This window comes from Lepidochelys olivacea (assembly GCF_965140295.1).
Source record: "Lepidochelys olivacea isolate rLepOli2 genome assembly, chromosome: 3".
Classification (NCBI taxonomy): Eukaryota; Metazoa; Chordata; order Testudines; family Cheloniidae; genus Lepidochelys; species Lepidochelys olivacea.
In genome coordinates this window covers 11,649,709-11,657,980 of record NC_140413.1, presented here as the reverse complement: position 1 = coordinate 11,657,980, position 8,272 = coordinate 11,649,709, and the positions used below count along the sequence as shown (strand labels likewise).

The following is an 8,272-nucleotide window of genomic DNA, read 5'->3' as shown; positions in this document are numbered from 1 at the left end:
GTAACAATTGTAAAAAATAAAGATCTACCCATAGAAGTTAATTGAAACCTACAGAGATGGGTGGACCATGGATTATAAATACTCATATACAGTATTAACATGCAATTGGTATTTTTAAGGGTATTTTATTGCATGCTTAATTTAAAAAGATAAATGAGATGGATTTCTAAAGGAGAAGAATGATAGAAACAGCCCCCTTGCCTCCCACCAACACACACACACACACGCTTCAGCAGGATGCTCTCACACCAGCTTGCTTTTATTAAAAGGGGAATAACAAATCTTATATGGGTGCTGAAAGAGTTCCCTTCTGGAATTTCTCCACCTCACAAGGTTCTTTACAGCCCAGATGAACAGCAACGCTTCAGGGTTCCATTGAAGCAGGATCTGATGATTTTAGAAGCAAGTGGCTGTCTGCCAGATTCCCAGATCCTGCCTAGACAATCAGTCCATCTACACATGAACAAAGAGAAGAGACTCAGATTTCTTGTTGATTTCCACTAAAACAGAGCCAATATGATGTTTGATTTCAAATCAAAAGGCACAGGAGGAATTGCCCATTCACAGAATGCTGAATGAGGAGGTTCTTGGTTAACTATGTCACAGGGAATCCATTGTCCCTACTGTAACATTTTGTCACAGAGTTTCAAAGGGGATAGTTATATTATCTAAACCGGAGAACTGGCTGTCTATAACAAGTATACTTTAGAAAAGTATGACTCACATCCACGTACAGGTGTTCTATCAAACACACCTTGTCTATAGCTGAAGCTAAAAAGAGACATACTTACTTAGAAGATAGATAACAACTCTGAAAGAATGCAGGGAAACTCTAATTCCTGTCTGAAGCCTCTGATCTTGTGGTAGTTCAATGCTAGCAGCCCTGCCTGCTGAGAACATGCATCTCTGGGCATGTTCAGTGACTTGGCCAGGAAAATCACCCTGCAGATGGTTGCATGGCCTCTCCAGCCTAGGTCCCTGGCTCCCACTCTTCAGGCTTTGGGAGCTCACAGCTTCACATCTCTTGACCCCCAATCTGCCTCTCTGGTGTTTTAGTGAGTGGGAAAGTCTCTCACACTCCCAACTGTTTCTCTGAGACCTGTTCCTGCTGCAACATTAATGTGACCAGCTGAGTGGCCTGTATAATTTATGGCACCTACAGGCGCAAAGAAGTAGAACAGGACTAGAAAGGGCTGCAGATTTGCAATGTGGCCGAGTCAAATTTACAGAGCATGCTTAAAACATTAAAATTGATTCTGAACAATGTTTCCTCCCCTGGTTTTCAAAAGGGGGCAGATAAAGGGCTAAGTGCTGAGCTGCTTTAAGGATGGAAGATTCATCAGCTCTTAAAAGGAAAGAGAGTAATGAACATTTCTGTTCACACTGCAGGGTCTCCCTTGTGGAACACTGAACTTACTTTCGACAGCAAACACCTTGAGGATGGCATCTTGCAAGGTATAGAGATTTGGCGGGACATCCTCTAAAGTAACAGGATGCCGCATGGTGCGCACATTCCTTTCAGGTCAGCTGAGCCTGGGAGAACCCTGAGAAGGAAAAAGAGTCTTAATCATCATTCTGCAGAGCAGATGTAACCTTTCAGTGGAATATGAGGCCTGACTTTATAATAAGTCAGATTGTGAAAGGCACAGAATTATTAACACTAGTCAGCAGGAGAGGTTCTATTTTAAGTCATGGTCTCCCAGCCAGTCCTAGCCCCATGCACCTTCTCACAATCCCAGGGGCATACTGAAAGGGGTTGGCTAGACTTCCTTTGCTCAGCATCCAATCCAGATGTTCAGTTATAAGAAGAGTATGTGCTGAGCAGATAGAATGTAGTGTGGCTTAAGCAGGAAGCCTCAGCAAGCTCTGAGGAAAATACTGAGGGGGCATGGATATTTTTTTTGACTGGTCATAATTCAGTCAAATCTCTATGGTTTTTCGTGGGAGCTGAAAAAAGTTAGAGTTGTTTTTCTAATGGAAACTGTTTGACAACCTTCGTGCTCCCAGATATTCCTCTATATCATCACACATTTCCATTTACATCTTACCTGGGGCATCCATGAGCACCAAGAAGACCACAGGAAACAGCAGGAAAAGGATCTTCATGGCTGAAGGTTGGCCAGGAACTGAGCGTCACTGGAGAGAAGAAACACTGAGACAGAGAGTAGACAGAGGACACTAGGGCACTAGGGATTGTGACATGCTAAGCTGAAGAAATATTGCCTTAATTGAAATGACATTTCTAGTATGTGTTCTGCAATCTCTTAAGAATAAAGATTATTATCCACACAGCACCATAGATGTCCTTGAAGGATTTCAGATAAATACAGGTGTGTCAGACAAGATATCTTTTAAAAACAGATGTTTGGTAAATAATTTTAATTAACTGATTACTTACATTAGATTTCTCATGGAAATCTCTTTTTCCTTCGCCAAAGTTTAAACTGGAGAATTATGACATATTTATGTATTTTATTACCCCAAATATAATGGAAAGAAATTAAGAAATTACAGAAAGCAAGAAAAAGGTGGTTGGATGCTCATGTTTATGAAATTTCTAAAAATAAATTCATGTGATGCTACAATGTACTAAGAAATAGTAAATCACATCAATTCATTTAAGGTCTAATCACAGTCTTCTTATTGAGGAAAGCTTTTTACTGGTTCTATGCTACACTGGGGAGGTGACTTTGCTACTAACATTGAACTAGTGGTCCTGTTACCAGGAATATCGGAATGCAACACCACTCATTCAAATTTGGCCTGACCACCCTCAGTGCCACTGAAATTTGGCTCAGATGCCCCTCCGTCATGATGGGGAAGGGCAGCAGGGCTAGATTTGAGTGAGTGGAGTTGTAACACTGTATAATTACTGAATTTCGAGAAGGCTCAACTCTGCCCCCTGAGAGTCTGACATGTCCCTTCCCCTGGCTGAGAACCTCTTTTTGCAACTATTCCAGTTTCTCTGGATTTTACCTATATCCTACAGTCTTAAGCCACTTTCAGAAAATATTCAAAGTTCACAAAATATTCAAATAGTGGAAATAATTTTTCACTTACCAGCAAATTCAAAGTGTAGAGTGGGGAATTTTTGCACATTTACATATTTTATATGCTTGAGACCACACTTAAAGCAAATAAGAAATCACAGAAAGAAGAATAAAGGTCATTAGTTGATCTTGTTTAAGAAATTTCCCAGCACTGACAGTGCTGGAAGATGGACCTAGTCCTACCCCTCGCTTGTGGAGCCCAGGGCTGACAGTGCTTGGAAGTGCTCAAGCAGCAGCAACCAGGCTCCTGTCTCTTGCGGCTACTCCCTCTCTTCCTGTATCTCTTCTTCTTTCCATCCCCTTTTCTCTCCTCCACCCTCTCTTCTCTGCCTCCCTTCATTCCCTGCCTTCCTGCCCCATTCTGTTTTCTTAACTCCTCCTCTGTCTCTGCCTGTCCCTTTTCTCCCTGAAACCTTCCCCTTTCAGTCTTCAACTTCATCTGTTTTCTTTCTTCCATGTTGGCTCTTTCTCACTCTCCCCCATTTTTCTCTCCTTCTCTAGGTTCTCCCTCATTCTTCCCCTTTCTTTTTTGACTGTCCTCATTCCTAAAACCGGAAATCCTCCCAAACTATAGTTCCCACAGCCTTCATGTTAGTAAATCAGTGGTGATTAACTACCACAGGACTACAGGGGGGATGCACTGTGTCTTTGGCTAACTAGGATTTTCAGATAAAGGGAATTTAGATAACTGGAATTATCCTGTAGATGATTTTAACTCAGGTTGCTTTAACATAACTAACGTGTCATTGGGATAAACACAGCACGTGTAGCTTTGCTACTTTTTCATTCAAACAGGCATGAAGGCATATTCTCCAGCTCAACCTCAGGTGGTTTCTCGAGACACCTAGAAAGTTCATTCAGGTAGTTCACTCATTCAAGGGGTTGTGACAACTGTGTTCTTCGTCTCTTTCTGGATCTAGCAGCCATCTCCCTAGGCAGGACTTTAAAGGAAAAGTTAACAGGATGATTACGAGAGAGGTGACTATAGTAGTTACCAGACAGGGGCACTCTCAGTAGCCAGGTGATGACCATCTCTCTTGCTCAGATATTTTAGCTTCAGGGAGTGACGCTTTGACCAAAACTGCCTGTTTTATACAGTTTCTGAAGGCTTGGTTTCTTCCTGGCAAGGCTGCTGTCGGCCAATCAGAAGGTGATCCAATTCCTATACACCGGTGGTTCTGTACCAGGAGTACTTGTACCCCTGGGGGATGCAGAGGTCCTCCATTGGGTACATCAACTCATCTAGATATTTGCCTAGATTTACAACAGGCTACATAAAAAGCACCAGCGAAGTCAGTACAAACTAAAATTTCATACAGTGACTTGTTTATGCTGCTCTACATCCTGTGCACTGAAATGTAAGTACAATATTTATATTCCAAATGATTTATTTTATCATTATATGGTAAAAAAAGAGAACATAAGCAATTTTTCAGTGACAGTGTGCTGTGAAACTTCTGTATTTTTATGTCTGTTTTTGTAAGCAAGTAGTTTTTAAGTGAGGTGAAACTTGGGGGTGCACAAGACAACTCAGACTCCTGAAAGGGGTACAGTAGTCTGGAAAAGTTGAGAGCCACTGCTATACACCACATAATGCTCCTTCCCCACAGGCATATATTAATGGCTCTCATTATTATTGGGGTTGTTCTGAAATTTTAACAGGGATTTGAAATCTCCTTGTACCAGTGTAGTGGCACAAAAATAGGAAAATAAACTAAATACATGGAGAATATTGATCCATAGTGTATAAAAGAGATACAAAACCTACACACATGCACAAAGTCTAGTGCCAATCCATTTCTCAGGGGGAGCTGATTCTTGAATTCCTCTCTGCACAGTGGGGTCTCATCCAAAGCTCACTGCAGTCAAAGGGACTCTTTTCATTCACTTAAATACATTTTCTACCAGGGCGATGATGTTTAATTGGTATACAAGTTCAGGATGTGATTCTGGCCCCATGGAAGTCAACAAGAAAACTATCATTGACTTCCATGGAGCCAGTATTTCACTCTAGATTATAATTTTTCTCCAAACGGGGTTTCTCAGCTGTAATGGTGACACGCAACATATGGTATTTATTATTAATAATAATGTCATATACATCCAGGCATAGGCCAGAATCCTTGGAATCATTTTGGCCTAAGTTTTTAAAACATGTCAAATATCAGAGGCTGCGTCTGTGGTTCACAGAGGAGTTAGATTGACTAACAGCAACAGTCGCTAGCTAAGCTAACCGCAAACGCTTACTAAGTTGTGAAGTAACTTCATCTTTTGTCAATTTCTTCTGCACTATTTTCTTTATGCCTAGAATTTCATAATAGAGACACAGTAGATCAACTCTTACTTGTTATGGCAACATAATGTACAATTTTAGAAACTAAATAGAAAATTATAATCTATCTTGAGTATTCGGCAACAGTTTCTTTATGCCTAGAATTTCATAATAGAGACACGGTAGATCAACTCTTTACTTGTTATGGCAACATAATGTACAATTTTAGAAACTAAATAGAAAATTATAATCTACCTTGAGTATTCGGCAACAGAGCTCTGCTGTCTGAGGAAATTTCATTGCCCTCATTATAAGAAATACTGTAAGCATTTTGGACAGTGTTGTGTATTTTAAATAAAAATTATATATATATGTTACCTACTGGATGTGCCATGAACTGCAGAGGATATTCCAACAACCACAAAGGACACCCAGCAAGGTCACATTAATGCTACAGCAGAGACAGGTGCCAGAGGAGCAGATGGGAGGGTGAGAGATTTTCCCACCCACTGAAACACCAGAGTAGCAGCTTGTGGCAGGTGTTATAAAGCTGGGAGCCCCTTGGTCCCGGAGCATGGGAGCCAGGGAACTAGGGTAGAGTGATCATGCTGCCAGCTGCAGGGTTGCTCTCTTGGCCAATACACTGAGCACGCCCAGAGATCCCTGCTATCACCAGGCAGGGCTGCTAGCATGGAACTGTCTCAAAAATAGGGTCGGTCTTGAGATGGAATTGGAGTTTCCCTGCATTCGCTCGCAGTTACTTATTCATAACCTAAATATGTATTTTTCATTTTATCTCCACCTGTGGAATCTGGAAGACACACACTCACTTCTAAAATCACTGAATCCTGCTTCAGTGTAAGTCAGAAGCATTGTTTATTTGGGCGGCAGAGAAATTAGTGAGCTGGAGAAATTCCCAAAAGAGGCCCTTGCATCATCCATAGGGGATTTGTTACTCTCCTTTTAATAAAGGAAGTTGGTGTAAGATCACATTGCTGAGACTTGTACACGGGTGTTGTGGTGGGTGGAGGAGGTAGAGGTTGGGGGCTGTTTTTCTCCTTACATATCTATTTCTTTTATCTTTTTTAAAATTAAAATAAAATTAAATACCTTCAAAAAGTCCCTCTTGCTTGTTAATGCCACACAAGGGTATTTATAGCCCATGCTCTGTACATCTCTGTATGCTTCAGTTATCTCATGTGGGCAGATCCTCATGTATTCCTTACAGCTCTTACAAATCCATTTGATGTCTGTGGTTCTCAAAGCTGGATTCAGTCACAGCCGGACTGTATGGTCTGTAGTCTTTGCCACAGTGCTGCATGGGACCTACACTCACCCTGCTGTCCTGAAACCTCCCAACCCCCAGGACTCCTTCTCTTGTGCCAGAGCATCCAGGCATGGCTAGATCCAAGAGTTTCCCCTTGCAGAACTTAAAATCACTACCCAAAACCTCTAAACCCTTCACTGTGCACATGGGACTATAGGCAGCTCTGCGAGATTCTCCAAAATAAGGCCACATTGAGGAAAACACAAGGATTCAGGCCAAGTTGCTTTAAGAATTAAAGCCTGAGTCTGCTCCCAGTTACACTGACGGGTGTAAACCAGGAGTGACTCCCCTGAAGCCATCATTGTTACACTGGTGTGACAATGTCATAATGGAGATTTGAATCAAGTCCATGATTTCTATGAAAATTCTAGAACAAGTTTACAAAAGGGAAATGGTTCAGCTATTTCAGTTGGTCAGATGAGCTCCCCCAAGCCTTATCCAATCCCATTGTCCCAGATGTCTGCCAGTTGCCAAAGGGAACACTTGAGTGAGTGAGCTGAGCAGGATATCACCCTTTTGGGGTCAGAGTTCACAGGATGCTGTAGTAAGAGCTTGGCTGAAATCCCAACATGTAACAGCGATGACGAGCCGCTCAGCCACACATTTGATAATTCTATCACACAAAGCTGTCAGGTGTGTCTGGCAAGGTCCACATTAACTCACACAAGAAAGCTTCCTAGACAATGTACCCACTGAGTTTGGCACGGGGTAGAATTCATGGAGGTTGCTCTAAAGCCCTCAAGCCAGCAAGACACCTGAGATGTAACCTGGAGAAGAAGTCAATTTCAACCTGACATGCCCACAGCCTCTAAGCACCCTCTGGAGTTAGATCCCCACCTCCTGAGCTATCAAACTCTCCCTACACCCGAAGAACAGCTTCAACCACTCCTAGCTGCCCAAATCCCCACCTCCTGCTAATGCCAACTGTCCGTAAGCAAATGGCTACGCTGGAGGCAGAGATGTAACTTTGGCTAGCCGCCCTGCGTAGCTGTGTCGGGTTTCAGAAGGGATCACACACCAGCTGGTCAGCCAGTTCCCCCGCGACTGCTGCCACAGCTACATTTCTACTTCCTGTGCCCTAGCTGAAGCAGAACTAGTGCAGGTGCATCTACCTGAGCTGGAAATTACACCTCAAGCCCCAGTCTAAAGGCACCCTTAGAAAGATAAGTTTGCACAGTTGGGGAACAGAGAGGTTAAGGGCTCATCATCCATGGTCTAGCAACCTTTACAACCTATCTTTCACTGGCCGCCTGACACTCAACCACTCCACGACAGCAGCATCAGAAAGATGCTCCCTCTAGTTGAACATCTTCCTTCAAGTAGGAACCTGCTGTCTTACAGCTCAGCCTGCTGGATTTTAGTGACGGAACAATGACGACAACCACAGAATGGCGACAGTCTCAGCCGAATTAAAGCTGTGATCAATTTTCAAAATGTAATTCCCACACATCTAAAGGGTTAAAAGGATCTGCCTGAGATTTCTGACCTATGGCCCAATGGCAGAGGTGAGTTTCAGGGAACCTTGAAGATGGGACCAGAAATGAATGTTGGGATATCATGTAACCAATTGAAATAGCGGAAACCTTTACCTTTTGGAAATTAGTTCCCATCCTTTTATGGACA

At 42.5% G+C, this 8,272-nt stretch overlaps 1 long non-coding RNA gene across 1 annotated transcript; it reads right to left on the bottom strand.

The window, feature by feature from the left end:
• Positions 1-258: 258 nt before the first annotated feature.
• LOC311518922 lies at positions 259-2,141 on the bottom strand. The gene is made up of 3 exons (XR_014711145.1): positions 2,049-2,141; positions 1,418-1,544; positions 259-453 (listed from the first exon to the last, which is right to left on the bottom strand). It is a non-coding gene; the product is annotated as an uncharacterized lncRNA (long non-coding RNA).
• Positions 2,142-8,272: the final 6,131 nt, after the last annotated feature.